The sequence below is a fragment of the Lepisosteus platostomus genome, unplaced genomic scaffold (genome assembly GCF_059453375.1).
Source record: "Lepisosteus platostomus isolate fLepPlt1 unplaced genomic scaffold, fLepPlt1.hap1 Scaffold_47_H1, whole genome shotgun sequence".
Lineage (NCBI taxonomy): Eukaryota > Metazoa > Chordata > Actinopteri > Semionotiformes > Lepisosteidae > Lepisosteus > Lepisosteus platostomus.
Window position 1 is genome coordinate 296,382 of NW_028291667.1, and position 18,287 is coordinate 314,668.

General features: G+C 39.7%; 5 non-coding genes across 5 annotated transcripts; all 5 read right to left on the minus strand.

The window, feature by feature from the left end:
- Window positions 1-1,429: 1,429 nt before the first annotated feature.
- On the minus strand, window positions 1,430-1,571 carry LOC148633393 (U4 spliceosomal RNA). The gene has a single exon (XR_015934002.1). It is a non-coding gene; the product is annotated as a U4 spliceosomal RNA (small nuclear RNA).
- A 3,322-nt stretch (window positions 1,572-4,893) lies between these two features.
- LOC148633394 (U4 spliceosomal RNA) lies at window positions 4,894-5,035 on the minus strand. The gene has a single exon (XR_015934003.1). It is a non-coding gene; the product is annotated as a U4 spliceosomal RNA (small nuclear RNA).
- Window positions 5,036-8,353: 3,318 nt separating this feature from the next.
- On the minus strand, window positions 8,354-8,495 carry LOC148633395 (U4 spliceosomal RNA). Its single transcript, XR_015934004.1, has one exon. It is a non-coding gene; the product is annotated as a U4 spliceosomal RNA (small nuclear RNA).
- A 3,322-nt stretch (window positions 8,496-11,817) lies between these two features.
- LOC148633396 (U4 spliceosomal RNA) lies at window positions 11,818-11,959 on the minus strand. Its single transcript, XR_015933948.1, has one exon. It is a non-coding gene; the product is annotated as a U4 spliceosomal RNA (small nuclear RNA).
- A 3,329-nt stretch (window positions 11,960-15,288) lies between these two features.
- On the minus strand, window positions 15,289-15,430 carry LOC148633397 (U4 spliceosomal RNA). The gene has a single exon (XR_015934005.1). It is a non-coding gene; the product is annotated as a U4 spliceosomal RNA (small nuclear RNA).
- Window positions 15,431-18,287: the final 2,857 nt, after the last annotated feature.

Sequence of the window (18,287 nt, forward strand, 5' to 3'; positions counted from 1 at the left end):
AGAATCAGCGCTTTTATACAGTATGTCGCCTTTAAACACATATATTTAAACACGCGTTTACGATTTAAATCAAAACGTGATTCAAATCAATATAAATGTTTATTTTGTAACGCATAGGTGACTATTCATTGTTATTAAAAAGACTTAAATTCGATCATGTTGTGATATTTAGAAATATAAATTTGTTTGGTGCGAGTGAGGTTTTATTTAATCTCTGACCCAGGGAAACGTTTAATTTTTTCAAAGAAATGTTTGTTAAAAAATAAAGTCATAGTTCCATGGGATTCAATCACAGACCATGTGACATGGAAGTCAGGAACCTAACCCACAGCACCACCAGTCGCATGCTGAGGGCTGAAAACTACAGAAACATTATCGACAATGTACAAATTTGATAAAGCTATAAAATAATGTAATTAGGCACAGAAGAAGTTTACAGCACAGTACAATAATAAATGCTGACCATGAGTTTAGAAGCATAAATTACCTTACACTAAATTTAAACACAAGCTGTCTTTAGCCCTCTAAGCTGGTTCATACAGAAATGTAGAGATCCAGGCTCAGAACACACAGCTTCATTAGCGAATACATATGCAGGACAAGTGGAGAAGACGTTTTACAGTGGATGGATTTTTAGAAACATCCCATCAGTGACATCACTGAAGTCAACTCCTAGGTAACTGTCGTGTGGATAGTTTCACAAGAATCAGACAAAGGTTTAAGCATCGCTTGTTCTAGATAAAACTGCAAAAAAAAAACAACAACCCATAATGTACTTCTTTGCGGCTCTGTTTGCCCAAATCATATATTCACAACGTGAAATTAGAAAATAATATTACGTAACCAAAATTCGCAATATGGAAACAGAACCTGTGTAATTGTTGACAGATTATGTACTTGTAACATTTTTACAAGACGAACTACAACATTTAAAAAATGACTTGTATGTACTTGATATCTCTAATCAATCCACTGCACTGCATTAAAACAAAACGAAAACTAAAACGCCCTGGGCATACCGTTTCGCGCTTCTGTAAATCAAGTTAAAAATATCTCAAGACCGATACTGGTCATAATGAAACCATCTTTCGTGTATGTTTTCTTTAAAGTACCGAGACCAGCCATATACTGTATATATACCATATACAGTAAGTACAGACGTTTAAAAAGCTCCACTCATGCCGACGATGCAGCATGAAGAAGCGCAACCTAACGTTTGACAGACAAAAGCCGGGCGCCGCGACGAGCAATATGAAATCAAACTGACAGCACACGGCGTTTCGCGCTGACTCAAAAGTGATCTCGACAGACGCTGTTCTCTGCATAACGCTGAAAGAGCTAAAGAGCGTTTCTGTTGAGACGTAACAAGCTCGTTTCTTTCTACCATGATGTCACCATGACCAAATCTGTCTTTAAACACCTTGCTCAGTCTCTGACGAGACTGTCAAAAATTGCTTTCGCCGATTGTATTGCAAACCGGCGGAAGCGGGGTATTGGGAAAAGTTTTCAACTAGCAATAATCGCGCCTCGGCTAAACCTCACAGGCTACGATACTGCCACTGCGCAAAGCTGACGGTTGCCAGGCAACCGCGGGGATCCTATGGAAATCGTTATCGATCGTCCCATGGCATGTCGTTGCGGTAACGCTTCATATTTGTCGTGTTCTTCTTCTTCTAGCTTGAGGTTTTGAAGAATTTCATGACAGACAAGGGCTCCGTTGGGAACAAAGGGCGTTGTGAGAAAACCGTTGCTTCTTTTTAGCAGCAGAAATACAACCCTTTAAATACAAGATGACAGAACAATGACGAAGGGCATGCCGGGAGGAACTCATGCACTACAGAGGAAAGGGGGCGGGCACGTACAGTTCACATTCAAGCCACAAGTACTCTTCTCGGATGTTGCACAAACAAATCCTAACGTCCTGAAAGCATTGCAGCATGTTTGTGTCCCACTTCTCGTGGCTGCAGGACGACTGACACGAACGGACAAACACAATCTGTGGCGTGTAGCGTGACATAGTCTTGCAGGCATCGTGCTGTCTCACTGCAATACTATACCGCTGGAGGAAACAGTCCATCTGGCCATGAAACTCATTTGAACGTCTAGCTACAGCAAATAACAATATCATGATTTATTCAGGATGTGTGGAATCAGCACGTCCCGGAGACAGCTTCCGAAATCGTGAGCATTCTCTGGTGGTGTCCTGCAGGCCTCCTGTGGGCGTGCGTTGGTGGTATAGTGGTGAGCATAGCTGCCTTCCAAGCAGAAAAATGTTTTCAAATGCTGTCATGAGCCTTGGATTGTGACTAGCAAAGCGAAGCCTTTTGAAAGAGCTAAAGCACTGCAAAACGGAATTGAAAGAGAATCTTACAGGGGATTCTGAGTGGTGTCTGCAAACATGCAGTCCGATACGGGTGCTGAAAGCTTGAGCTACTCTCAATGTCATGCTGCCTTTCCCCGGAGTAAATCTGTTACATTGAAAGAATGCTTCTGGCAGGTTCAAAAAGGGACCCTTGTTAATTGGAGAAATCAATGATTTCGAATGAATTCTGTATGCGTTAAAAGACAGCTATACACAGAAAACATGCAGGACACTGCTCATGATGTTTCCCGAGCCGAAACACAGTGCGTTTTTCCAAGCCATCTGACAAAGCCCGCCCACTGAAAACTGCAGCAGATCGTGTAAAGACGTTCAACTTTGTAACTACTGCACGCACAGGAAGAACCAGGGAAAATCTGATCATGTTTCTCTATAACAACAATAAAAAAAAACATTATTTTACATATCACCTTTATGTGCAATAAAATTTATGCGCAAAGAAATTTAAAATAGTCTTCTTTAGGTGTGAGGGTAGGAGTGGATCACAGCAGGCATAATTGGCAAATTAGGAAAACAAAGAACTGGACAGGCGAGACATTTATCCAGAGAGCGAGTGATCAGAAAAAGGAACAGCTGTTACACCCAGGTTTTACGCTCTCTCTCTGTTGAATGAATGAAAGCATTTTATTAAAAACGCGTTTGCGTTTGTCTGGGTATTTACTTTGTAATCTGTGGTTTACATCTACTGTATTGTTTTGAGATGCCACTTTTAAAGGTGATATGTAAAATAAAGTTTTTTATTATTGTTATAGAGAAACATGATCAGATTTTCCCTGGTTCAGAAAAAAGACGATTAATCTTTTCACTTGTATGTCATCGGAAAATACAATCAGTTTCTGCTTTGTGTAAGGATGGTGTCAAAAAGTAATCTAAGTGGTGAGAAAGCTGTGCTCCTCAAAGCGCTTTACAGGATAAAAACAATAACAACAATAGTGGCTGGGCAAACGATTTTTTTCTATAGAAATACAAAATGAGATACTGTATAATGATGTGCATGAACAAAGTTATACTGCAATTTTCCTTAGATACGCGATTAAAAAAAATAAACATTTTTGAATCCCTGGTGGAACACATTCCATAAGAGTCAGCGCTTTTATACAGTATATCGCCTTTAAACACATATATTTAAACACGCGTTTACGATTTAAATCAAAACGCGATTCAAATCAATATAAATGTTTATTTTGTAACGCATAGGTGACTATTCATTGTTATTAAAAAGACTTAAATTCGATCATGTTGTGATATTTAGAAATATAAATTTGTTTGGTGCGAGTGAGGTTTTATTTAATCTCTGACCAAGGGAAACGTTTAATTTTTTCAAAGAAATGTTTGTTAAAAAATAAAGTCATAGTTCCATGGGATTCAATCACAGACCATGTGACATGGAAGTCAGGAACCTAACCCACAGCACCACCAGACAGTCGCATGCTGAGGGCTGAAAACTACAGAAACATTATCGACAATGTACAAATTTGATAAAGCTATAAAATAATGTAATTAGGCACAGAAGAAGTTTACAGCACAGTACAATAATAAATGCTGACCATGAGTTTAGAAGCATAAATTACCTTACACTCAATTTAAACACAAGCTGTCTTTAGCCCTCTAAGCTGGTTCATACAGAAATGTAGAGATCCAGGCTCAGAACACACAGCTTCATTAGCGAATACATATGCAGGACAAGTGGAGAAGACGTTTTACAGTGGATGGATTTTTAGAAACATCCCATCAGTGACATCACTGAAGTCAACTCCTAGGTAACTGTCGTGTGGATAGTTTCACAAGAATCAGACAAAGGTTTAAGCATCGCTTGTTCTAGATAAAACTGCAAAAAAAAAACAACAACCCATAATGTACTTCTTTGCGGCTCTGTTTGCCCAAATCATATATTCACAACGTGAAATTAGAAAATAATATTACGTAACCAAAATTCGCAATATGGAAACAGAACCTGTGTAATTGTTGACAGATTATGTACTTGTAACATTTTTACAAGACGAACTACAACATTTAAAAAATGACTTGTATGTACTTGATATCTCTAATCAATCCACTGCACTGCATTAAAACAAAACGAAAACTAAAACGCCCTGGGCATACCGTTTCGCGCTTCTGTAAATCAAGTTAAAAATATCTCAAGACCGATACTGGTCATAATGAAACCATCTTTCGTGTATGTTTTCTTTAAAGTACCGAGACCAGCCATATACTGTATATATACCATATACAGTAAGTACAGACGTTTAAAAAGCTCCACTCATGCCGACGATGCAGCATGAAGAAGCGCAACCTAACGTTTGACAGACAAAAGCCGGGCGCCGCGACGAGCAATATGAAATCAAACTGACAGCACACGGCGTTTCGCGCTGACTCAAAAGTGATCTCGACAGACGCTGTTCTCTGCATAACGCTGAAAGAGCTAAAGAGCGTTTCTGTTGAGACGTAACAAGCTCGTTTCTTTCTACCATGATGTCACCATGACCAAATCTGTCTTTAAACACCTTGCTCAGTCTCTGACGAGACTGTCAAAAATTGCTTTCGCCGATTGTATTGCAAACCGGCGGAAGCGGGGTATTGGGAAAAGTTTTCAACTAGCAATAATCGCGCCTCGGCTAAACCTCACAGGCTACGATACTGCCACTGCGCAAAGCTGACGGTTGCCAGGCAACCGCGGGGATCCTATGGAAATCGTTATCGATCGTCCCATGGCATGTCGTTGCGGTAACGCTTCATATTTGTCGTGTTCTTCTTCTTCTAGCTTGAGGTTTTGAAGAATTTCATGACAGACAAGGGCTCCGTTGGGAACAAAGGGCGTTGTGAGAAAACCGTTGCTTCTTTTTAGCAGCAGAAATACAACCCTTTAAATACAAGATGACAGAACAATGACGAAGGGCATGCCGGGAGGAACTCATGCACTACAGAGGAAAGGGGGCGGGCACGTACAGTTCACATTCAAGCCACAAGTACTCTTCTCGGATGTTGCACAAACAAATCCTAACGTCCTGAAAGCATTGCAGCATGTTTGTGTCCCACTTCTCGTGGCTGCAGGACGACTGACACGAACGGACAAACACAATCTGTGGCGTGTAGCGTGACATAGTCTTGCAGGCATCGTGCTGTCTCACTGCAATACTATACCGCTGGAGGAAACAGTCCATCTGGCCATGAAACTCATTTGAACGTCTAGCTACAGCAAATAACAATATCATGATTTATTCAGGATGTGTGGAATCAGCACGTCCCGGAGACAGCTTCCGAAATCGTGAGCATTCTCTGGTGGTGTCCTGCAGGCCTCCTGTGGGCGTGCGTTGGTGGTATAGTGGTGAGCATAGCTGCCTTCCAAGCAGAAAAATGTTTTCAAATGCTGTCATGAGCCTTGGATTGTGACTAGCAAAGCGAAGCCTTTTGAAAGAGCTAAAGCACTGCAAAACGGAATTGAAAGAGAATCTTACAGGGGATTCTGAGCGGTGTCTGCAAACATGCAGTCCGATACGGGTGCTGAAAGCTTGAGCTACTCTCAATGTCATGCTGCCTTTCCCCGGAGTAAATCTGTTACATTGAAAGAATGCTTCTGGCAGGTTCAAAAAGGGACCCTTGTTAATTGGAGAAATCAATGATTTCGAATGAATTCTGTATGCGTTAAAAGACAGCTATACACAGAAAACATGCAGGACACTGCTCATGATGTTTCCCGAGCCGAAACACAGTGCGTTTTTCCAAGCCATCTGACAAAGCCCGCCCACTGAAAACTGCAGCAGATCGTGTAAAGACGTTCAACTTTGTAACTACTGCACGCACAGGAAGAACCAGGGAAAATCTGATCATGTTTCTCTATAACAACAATAAAAAAAAACATTATTTTACATATCACCTTTATGTGCAATAAAATTTATGCGCAAAGAAATTTAAAATAGTCTTCTTTAGGTGTGAGGGTAGGAGTGGATCACAGCAGGCATAATTGGCAAATTAGGAAAACAAAGAACTGGACAGGCGAGACATTTATCCAGAGAGCGAGTGATCAGAAAAAGGAACAGCTGTTACACCCAGGTTTTACGCTCTCTCTCTGTTGAATGAATGAAAGCATTTTATTAAAAACGCGTTTGCGTTTGTCTGGGTATTTACTTTGTAATCTGTGGTTTACATCTACTGTATTGTTTTGAGATGCCACTTTTAAAGGTGATATGTAAAATAAAGTTTTTTATTATTGTTATAGAGAAACATGATCAGATTTTCCCTGGTTCAGAAAAAAGACGATTAATCTTTTCACTTGTATGTCATCGGAAAATACAATCAGTTTCTGCTTTGTGTAAGGATGGTGTCAAAAAGTAATCTAAGTGGTGAGAAAGCTGTGCTCCTCAAAGCGCTTTACAGGATAAAAACAATAACAACAATAGTGGCTGGGCAAACGATTTTTTTTTATAGAAATACAAAATGAGATACTGTATAATGATGTGCATGAACAAAGTTATACTGCAATTTTCCTTAGATACGCGATTAAAAAAAATAAAAAAATGTGAATCCCTGGCGGAACACATTCCATAAGAATCAGCGCTTTTATACAGTATGTCGCCTTTAAACACATATATTTAAACACGCGTTTACGATTTAAATCAAAACGTGATTCAAATCAATATAAATGTTTATTTTGTAACGCATAGGTGACTATTCATTGTTATTAAAAAGACTTAAATTCGATCATGTTGTGATATTTAGAAATATAAATTTGTTTGGTGCGAGTGAGGTTTTATTTAATCTCTGACCCAGGGAAACGTTTAATTTTTTCAAAGAAATGTTTGTTAAAAAATAAAGTCATAGTTCCATGGGATTCAATCACAGACCATGTGACATGGAAGTCAGGAACCTAACCCACAGCACCACCAGTCGCATGCTGAGGGCTGAAAACTACAGAAACATTATCGACAATGTACAAATTTGATAAAGCTATAAAATAATGTAATTAGGCACAGAAGAAGTTTACAGCACAGTACAATAATAAATGCTGACCATGAGTTTAGAAGCATAAATTACCTTACACTAAATTTAAACACAAGCTGTCTTTAGCCCTCTAACCTGGTTCATACAGAAATGTAGAGATCCAGGCTCAGAACACACAGCTTCATTAGCGAATACATATGCAGGACAAGTGGAGAAGACGTTTTACAGTGGATGGATTTTTAGAAACATCCCATCAGTGACATCACTGAAGTCAACTCCTAGGTAACTGTCGTGTGGATAGTTTCACAAGAATCAGACAAAGGTTTAAGCATCGCTTGTTCTAGATAAAACTGCAAAAAAAAAACAACAACCCATAATGTACTTCTTTGCGGCTCTGTTTGCCCAAATCATATATTCACAACGTGAAATTAGAAAATAATATTACGTAACCAAAATTCGCAATATGGAAACAGAACCTGTGTAATTGTTGACAGATTATGTACTTGTAACATTTTTACAAGACGAACTACAACATTTAAAAAATGACTTGTATGTACTTGATATCTCTAATCAATCCACTGCACTGCATTAAAACAAAACGAAAACTAAAACGCCCTGGGCATACCGTTTCGCGCTTCTGTAAATCAAGTTAAAAATATCTCAAGACCGATACTGGTCATAATGAAACCATCTTTCGTGTATGTTTTCTTTAAAGTACCGAGACCAGCCATATACTGTATATATACCATATACAGTAAGTACAGACGTTTAAAAAGCTCCACTCATGCCGACGATGCAGCATGAAGAAGCGCAACCTAACGTTTGACAGACAAAAGCCGGGCGCCGCGACGAGCAATATGAAATCAAACTGACAGCACACGGCGTTTCGCGCTGACTCAAAAGTGATCTCGACAGACGCTGTTCTCTGCATAACGCTGAAAGAGCTAAAGAGCGTTTCTGTTGAGACGTAACAAGCTCGTTTCTTTCTACCATGATGTCACCATGACCAAATCTGTCTTTAAACACCTTGCTCAGTCTCTGACGAGACTGTCAAAAATTGCTTTCGCCGATTGTATTGCAAACCGGCGGAAGCGGGGTATTGGGAAAAGTTTTCAACTAGCAATAATCGCGCCTCGGCTAAACCTCACAGGCTACGATACTGCCACTGCGCAAAGCTGACGGTTGCCAGGCAACCGCGGGGATCCTATGGAAATCGTTATCGATCGTCCCATGGCATGTCGTTGCGGTAACGCTTCATATTTGTCGTGTTCTTCTTCTTCTAGCTTGAGGTTTTGAAGAATTTCATGACAGACAAGGGCTCCGTTGGGAACAAAGGGCGTTGTGAGAAAACCGTTGCTTCTTTTTAGCAGCAGAAATACAACCCTTTAAATACAAGATGACAGAACAATGACGAAGGGCATGCCGGGAGGAACTCATGCACTACAGAGGAAAGGGGGCGGGCACGTACAGTTCACATTCAAGCCACAAGTACTCTTCTCGGATGTTGCACAAACAAATCCTAACGTCCTGAAAGCATTGCAGCATGTTTGTGTCCCACTTCTCGTGGCTGCAGGACGACTGACACGAACGGACAAACACAATCTGTGGCGTGTAGCGTGACATAGTCTTGCAGGCATCGTGCTGTCTCACTGCAATACTATACCGCTGGAGGAAACAGTCCATCTGGCCATGAAACTCATTTGAACGTCTAGCTACAGCAAATAACAATATCATGATTTATTCAGGATGTGTGGAATCAGCACGTCCCGGAGACAGCTTCCGAAATCGTGAGCATTCTCTGGTGGTGTCCTGCAGGCCTCCTGTGGGCGTGCGTTGGTGGTATAGTGGTGAGCATAGCTGCCTTCCAAGCAGAAAAATGTTTTCAAATGCTGTCATGAGCCTTGGATTGTGACTAGCAAAGCGAAGCCTTTTGAAAGAGCTAAAGCACTGCAAAACGGAATTGAAAGAGAATCTTACAGGGGATTCTGAGCGGTGTCTGCAAACATGCAGTCCGATACGGGTGCTGAAAGCTTGAGCTACTCTCAATGTCATGCTGCCTTTCCCCGGAGTAAATCTGTTACATTGAAAGAATGCTTCTGGCAGGTTCAAAAAGGGACCCTTGTTAATTGGAGAAATCAATGATTTCGAATGAATTCTGTATGCGTTAAAAGACAGCTATACACAGAAAACATGCAGGACACTGCTCATGATGTTTCCCGAGCCGAAACACAGTGCGTTTTTCCAAGCCATCTGACAAAGCCCGCCCACTGAAAACTGCAGCAGATCGTGTAAAGACGTTCAACTTTGTAACTACTGCACGCACAGGAAGAACCAGGGAAAATCTGATCATGTTTCTCTATAACAACAATAAAAAAAAACATTATTTTACATATCACCTTTATGTGCAATAAAATTTATGCGCAAAGAAATTTAAAATAGTCTTCTTTAGGTGTGAGGGTAGGAGTGGATCACAGCAGGCATAATTGGCAAATTAGGAAAACAAAGAACTGGACAGGCGAGACATTTATCCAGAGAGCGAGTGATCAGAAAAAGGAACAGCTGTTACACCCAGGTTTTACGCTCTCTCTCTGTTGAATGAATGAAAGCATTTTATTAAAAACGCGTTTGCGTTTGTCTGGGTATTTACTTTGTAATCTGTGGTTTACATCTACTGTATTGTTTTGAGATGCCACTTTTAAAGGTGATATGTAAAATAAAGTTTTTTATTATTGTTATAGAAAAACATGATCAGATTTTCCCTGGTTCAGAAAAAAGACGATTAATCTTTTCACTTGTATGTCATCGGAAAATACAATCAGTTTCTGCTTTGTGTAAGGATGGTGTCAAAAAGTAATCTAAGTGGTGAGAAAGCTGTGCTCCTCAAAGCGCTTTACAGGATAAAAACAATAACAACAATAGTGGCTGGGCAAACGATTTTTTTCTATAGAAATACAAAATGAGATACTGTATAATGATGTGCATGAACAAAGTTATACTGCAATTTTCCTTAGATACGCGATTAAAAAAAATAAACATTTTTGAATCCCTGGTGGAACACATTCCATAAGAGTCAGCGCTTTTATACAGTATATCGCCTTTAAACACATATATTTAAACACGCGTTTACGATTTAAATCAAAACGCGATTCAAATCAATATAAATGTTTATTTTGTAACGCATAGGTGACTATTCATTGTTATTAAAAAGACTTAAATTCGATCATGTTGTGATATTTAGAAATATAAATTTGTTTGGTGCGAGTGAGGTTTTATTTAATCTCTGACCAAGGGAAACGTTTAATTTTTTCAAAGAAATGTTTGTTAAAAAATAAAGTCATAGTTCCATGGGATTCAATCACAGACCATGTGACATGGAAGTCAGGAACCTAACCCACAGCACCACCAGACAGTCGCATGCTGAGGGCTGAAAACTACAGAAACATTATCGACAATGTACAAATTTGATAAAGCTATAAAATAATGTAATTAGGCACAGAAGAAGTTTACAGCACAGTACAATAATAAATGCTGACCATGAGTTTAGAAGCATAAATTACCTTACACTCAATTTAAACACAAGCTGTCTTTAGCCCTCTAAGCTGGTTCATACAGAAATGTAGAGATCCAGGCTCAGAACACACAGCTTCATTAGCGAATACATATGCAGGACAAGTGGAGAAGACGTTTTACAGTGGATGGATTTTTAGAAACATCCCATCAGTGACATCACTGAAGTCAACTCCTAGGTAACTGTCGTGTGGATAGTTTCACAAGAATCAGACAAAGGTTTAAGCATCGCTTGTTCTAGATAAAACTGCAAAAAAAAAACAACAACCCATAATGTACTTCTTTGCGGCTCTGTTTGCCCAAATCATATATTCACAACGTGAAATTAGAAAATAATATTACGTAACCAAAATTCGCAATATGGAAACAGAACCTGTGTAATTGTTGACAGATTATGTACTTGTAACATTTTTACAAGACGAACTACAACATTTTAAAAATGACTTGTATGTACTTGATATCTCTAATCAATCCACTGCACTGCATTAAAACAAAACGAAAACTAAAACGCCCTGGGCATACCGTTTCGCGCTTCTGTAAATCAAGTTAAAAATATCTCAAGACCGATACTGGTCATAATGAAACCATCTTTCGTGTATGTTTTCTTTAAAGTACCGAGACCAGCCATATACTGTATATATACCATATACAGTAAGTACAGACGTTTAAAAAGCTCCACTCATGCCGACGATGCAGCATGAAGAAGCGCAACCTAACGTTTGACAGACAAAAGCCGGGCGCCGCGACGAGCAATATGAAATCAAACTGACAGCACACGGCGTTTCGCGCTGACTCAAAAGTGATCTCGACAGACGCTGTTCTCTGCATAACGCTGAAAGAGCTAAAGAGCGTTTCTGTTGAGACGTAACAAGCTCGTTTCTTTCTACCATGATGTCACCATGACCAAATCTGTCTTTAAACACCTTGCTCAGTCTCTGACGAGACTGTCAAAAATTGCTTTCGCCGATTGTATTGCAAACCGGCGGAAGCGGGGTATTGGGAAAAGTTTTCAACTAGCAATAATCGCGCCTCAGCTAAACCTCACAGGCTACGATACTGCCACTGCGCAAAGCTGACGGTTGCCAGGCAACCGCGGGGATCCTATGGAAATCGTTATCGATCATCCCATGGCATGTCGTTGCGGTAACGCTTCATATTTGTCGTGTTCTTCTTCTTCTAGCTTGAGGTTTTGAAGAATTTCATGACAGACAAGGGCTCCGTTGGGAACAAAGGGCGTTGTGAGAAAACCGTTGCTTCTTTTTAGCAGCAGAAATACAACCCTTTAAATACAAGATGACAGAACAATGACGAAGGGCATGCCGGGAGGAACTCATGCACTACAGAGGAAAGGGGGTGGGCACGTACAGTTCACATTCAAGCCACAAGTACTCTTCTCGGATGTTGCACAAACAAATCCTAACGTCCTGAAAGCATTGCAGCATGTTTGTGTCCCACTTCTCGTGGCTGCAGGACGACTGACACGAACGGACAAACACAATCTGTGGCGTGTAGCGTGACATAGTCTTGCAGGCATCGTGCTGTCTCACTGCAATACTATACCGCTGGAGGAAACAGTCCATCTGGCCATGAAACTCATTTGAACGTCTAGCTACAGCAAATAACAATATCATGATTTATTCAGGATGTGTGGAATCAGCACGTCCCGGAGACAGCTTCCGAAATCGTGAGCATTCTCTGGTGGTGTCCTGCAGGCCTCCTGTGGGCGTGCGTTGGTGGTATAGTGGTGAGCATAGCTGCCTTCCAAGCAGAAAAATGTTTTCAAATGCTGTCATGAGCCTTGGATTGTGACTAGCAAAGCGAAGCCTTTTGAAAGAGCTAAAGCACTGCAAAACGGAATTGAAAGAGAATCTTACAGGGGATTCTGAGCGGTGTCTGCAAACATGCAGTCCGATACGGGTGCTGAAAGCTTGAGCTACTCTCAATGTCATGCTGCCTTTCCCCGGAGTAAATCTGTTACATTGAAAGAATGCTTCTGGCAGGTTCAAAAAGGGACCCTTGTTAATTGGAGAAATCAATGATTTCGAATGAATTCTGTATGCGTTAAAAGACAGCTATACACAGAAAACATGCAGGACACTGCTCATGATGTTTCCCGAGCCGAAACACAGTGCGTTTTTCCAAGCCATCTGACAAAGCCCGCCCACTGAAAACTGCAGCAGATCGTGTAAAGACGTTCAACTTTGTAACTACTGCACGCACAGGAAGAACCAGGGAAAATCTGATCATGTTTCTCTATAACAACAATAAAAAAAAACATTATTTTACATATCACCTTTATGTGCAATAAAATTTATGCGCAAAGAAATTTAAAATAGTCTTCTTTAGGTGTGAGGGTAGGAGTGGATCACAGCAGGCATAATTGGCAAATTAGGAAAACAAAGAACTGGACAGGCGAGACATTTATCCAGAGAGCGAGTGATCAGAAAAAGGAACAGCTGTTACACCCAGGTTTTACGCTCTCTCTCTCTGTTGAATGAATGAAAGCATTTTATTAAAAACGCGTTTGCGTTTGTCTGGGTATTTACTTTGTAATCTGTGGTTTACATCTACTGTATTGTTTTGAGATGCCACTTTTAAAGGTGATATGTAAAATAAAGTTTTTTATTATTGTTATAGAGAAACATGATCAGATTTTCCCTGGTTCAGAAAAAAGACGATTAAAATCTGTAATCTTTTCACTTGTATGTCATCGGAAAATACAATCAGTTTCTGCTTTGTGTAAGGATGGTGTCAAAAAGTAATCTAAGTGGTGAGAAAGCTGTGCTCCTCAAAGCGCTTTACAGGATAAAAACAATAACAACAATAGTGGCTGGGCAAACGATTTTTTTTTATAGAAATACAAAATGAGATACTGTATAATGATGTGCATGAACAAAGTTATACTGCAATTTTCCTTAGATACGCGATTAAAAAAAATAAAAAAATGTGAATCCCTGGCGGAACACATTCCATAAGAATCAGCGCTTTTATACAGTATGTCGCCTTTAAACACATATATTTAAACACGCGTTTACGATTTAAATCAAAACGTGATTCAAATCAATATAAATGTTTATTTTGTAACGCATAGGTGACTATTCATTGTTATTAAAAAGACTTAAATTCGATCATGTTGTGATATTTAGAAATATAAATTTGTTTGGTGCGAGTGAGGTTTTATTTAATTTCTGACCCAGGGAAACGTTTAATTTTTTCAAAGAAATGTTTGTTAAAAAATAAAGTCATAGTTCCATGGGATTCAATCACAGACCATGTGACATGGAAGTCAGGAACCTAACCCACAGCACCACCAGTCGCATGCTGAGGGCTGAAAACTACAGAAACATTATCGACAATGTACAAATTTGATAAAGCTATAAAATAATGTAATTAGGCACAGAAGAAGTTTACAGCACAGTACAATAATAAATGCTGACCATGAGTTTAGAAGCATAAATTACCTTACACTAAATTTAAACACAAGCTGTCTTTAGCCCTCTAACCTGGTTCATACAGAAATGTAGAGATCCAGGCTCAGAACACACAGCTTCATTAGCGAATACATATGCAGGACAAGTGGAGAAGACGTTTTACAGTGGATGGATTTTTAGAAACATCCCATCAGTGACATCACTGAAGTCAACTCCTAGGTAACTGTCGTGTGGATAGTTTCACAAGAATCAGACAAAGGTTTAAGCATCGCTTGTTCTAGATAAAACTGCAAAAAAAAAACAACAACCCATAATGTACTTCTTTGCGGCTCTGTTTGCCCAAATCATATATTCACAACGTGAAATTAGAAAATAATATTACGTAACCAAAATTCGCAATATGGAAACAGAACCTGTGTAATTGTTGACAGATTATGTACTTGTAACATTTTTACAAGACGAACTACAACATTTAAAAAATGACTTGTATGTACTTGATATCTCTAATCAATCCACTGCACTGCATTAAAACAAAACGAAAACTAAAACGCCCTGGGCATACCGTTTCGCGCTTCTGTAAATCAAGTTAAAAATATCTCAAGAACGATACTGGTCATAATGAAACCATCTTTCGTGTATGTTTTCTTTAAAGTACCGAGACCAGCCATATACTGTATATATACCATATACAGTAAGTACAGACGTTTAAAAAGCTCCACTCATGCCGACGATGCAGCATGAAGAAGCGCAACCTAACGTTTGACAGACAAAAGCCGGGCGCCGCGACGAGCAATATGAAATCAAACTGACAGCACACGGCGTTTCGCGCTGACTCAAAAGTGATCTCGACAGACGCTGTTCTCTGCATAACGCTGAAAGAGCTAAAGAGCGTTTCTGTTGAGACGTAACAAGCTCGTTTCTTTCTACCATGATGTCACCATGACCAAATCTGTCTTAAAACACCTTGCTCAGTCTCTGACGAGACTGTCAAAAATTGCTTTCGCCGATTGTATTGCAAACCGGCGGAAGCGGGGTATTGGGAAAAGTTTTCAACTAGCAATAATCGCGCCTCGGCTAAACCTCACAGGCTACGATACTGCCACTGCGCAAAGCTGACGGTTGCCAGGCAACCGCGGGGATCCTATGGAAATCGTTATCGATCGTCCCATGGCATGTCGTTGCGGTAACGCTTCATATTTGTCGTGTTCTTCTTCTTCTAGCTTGAGGTTTTGAAGAATTTCATGACAGACAAGGGCTCCGTTGGGAACAAAGGGCGTTGTGAGAAAACCGTTGCTTCTTTTTAGCAGCAGAAATACAACCCTTTAAATACAAGATGACAGAACAATGACGAAGGGCATGCCGGGAGGAACTCATGCACTACAGAGGAAAGGGGGCGGGCACGTACAGTTCACATTCAAGCCACAAGTACTCTTCTTGGATGTTGCACAAACAAATCCTAACGTCCTGAAAGCATTGCAGCATGTTTGTGTCCCACTTCTCGTGGCTGCAGGACGACTGACACGAACGGACAAACACAATCTGTGGCGTGTAGCGTGACATAGTCTTGCAGGCATCGTGCTGTCTCACTGCAATACTATACCGCTGGAGGAAACAGTCCATCTGGCCATGAAACTCATTTGAACGTCTAGCTACAGCAAATAACAATATCATGATTTATTCAGGATGTGTGGAATCAGCACGTCCCGGAGACAGCTTCCGAAATCGTGAGCATTCTCTGGTGGTGTCCTGCAGGCCTCCTGTGGGCGTGCGTTGGTGGTATAGTGGTGAGCATAGCTGCCTTCCAAGCAGAAAAATGTTTTCAAATGCTGTCATGAGCCTTGGATTGTGACTAGCAAAGCGAAGCCTTTTGAAAGAGCTAAAGCACTGCAAAACGGAATTGAAAGAGAATCTTACAGGGGATTCTGAGCGGTGTCTGCAAACATGCAGTCCGATACGGGTGCTGAAAGCTTGAGCTACTCTCAATGTCATGCTGCCTTTCCCCGGAGTAAATCTGTTACATTGAAAGAATGCTTCTGGCAGGTTCAAAAAGGGACCCTTGTTAATTGGAGAAATCAATGATTTCGAATGAATTCTGTATGCGTTAAAAGACAGCTATACACAGAAAACATGCAGGACACTGCTCATGATGTTTCCCGAGCCGAAACACAGTGCGTTTTTCCAAGCCATCTGACAAAGCCCGCCCACTGAAAACTGCAGCAGATCGTGTAAAGACGTTCAACTTTGTAACTACTGCACGCACAGGAAGAACCAGGGAAAATCTGATCATGTTTCTCTATAACAACAATAAAAAAAAACATTATTTTACATATCACCTTTATGTGCAATAAAATTTATGCGCAAAGAAATTTAAAATAGTCTTCTTTAGGTGTGAGGGTAGGAGTGGATCACAGCAGGCATAATTGGCAAATTAGGAAAACAAAGAACTGGACAGGCGAGACATTTATCCAGAGAGCGAGTGATCAGAAAAAGGAACAGCTGTTACACCCAGGTTTTACGCTCTCTCTCTGTTGAATGAATGAAAGCATTTTATTAAAAACGCGTTTGCGTTTGTCTGGGTATTTACTTTGTAATCTGTGGTTTACATCTACTGTATTGTTTTGAGATGCCACTTTTAAAGGTGATATGTAAAATAAAGTTTTTTATTATTGTTATAGAGAAACATGATCAGATTTTCCCTGGTTCAGAAAAAAGACGATTAATCTTTTCACTTGTATGTCATCGGAAAATACAATCAGTTTCTGCTTTGTGTAAGGATGGTGTCAAAAAGTAATCTAAGTGGTGAGAAAGCTGTGCTCCTCAAAGCGCTTTACAGGATAAAAACAATAACAACAATAGTGGCTGGGCAAACGATTTTTTTTTATAGAAATACAAAATGAGATACTGTATAATGATGTGCATGAACAAAGTTATACTGCAATTTTCCTTAGATACGCGATTAAAAAAAATAAAAAAATGTGAATCCCTGGCGGAACACATTCCATAAGAATCAGCGCTTTTATACAGTATGTCGCCTTTAAACACATATATTTAAACACGCGTTTACGATTTAAATCAAAACGTGATTCAAATCAATATAAATGTTTATTTTGTAACGCATAGGTGACTATTCATTGTTATTAAAAAGACTTAAATTCGATCATGTTGTGATATTTAGAAATATAAATTTGTTTGGTGCGAGTGAGGTTTTATTTAATCTCTGACCCAGGGAAACGTTTAATTTTTTCAAAGAAATGTTTGTTAAAAAATAAAGTCATAGTTCCATGGGATTCAATCACAGACCATGTGACATGGAAGTCAGGAACCTAACCCACAGCACCACCAGTCGCATGCTGAGGGCTGAAAACTACAGAAACATTATCGACAATGTACAAATTTGATAAAGCTATAAAATAATGTAATTAGGCACAGAAGAAGTTTACAGCACAGTACAATAATAAATGCTGACCATGAGTTTAGAAGCATAAATTACCTTACACTAAATTTAAACACAAGCTGTCTTTAGCCCTCTAAGCTGGTTCATACAGAAATGTAGAGATCCAGGCTCAGAACACACAGCTTCATTAGCGAATACATATGCAGGACAAGTGGAGAAGACGTTTTACAGTGGATGGATTTTTAGAAACATCCCATCAGTGACATCACTGAAGTCAACTCCTAGGTAACTGTCGTGTGGATAGTTTCACAAGAATCAGACAAAGGTTTAAGCATCGCTTGTTCTAGATAAAACTGCAAAAAAAAAACAACAACCCATAATGTACTTCTTTGCGGCTCTGTTTGCCCAAATCATATATTCACAACGTGAAATTAGAAAATAATATTACGTAACCAAAATTCGCAATATGGAAACAGAACCTGTGTAATTGTTGACAGATTATGTACTTGTAACATTTTTACAAGACGAACTACAACATTTAAAAAATGACTTGTATGTACTTGATATCTCTAATCAA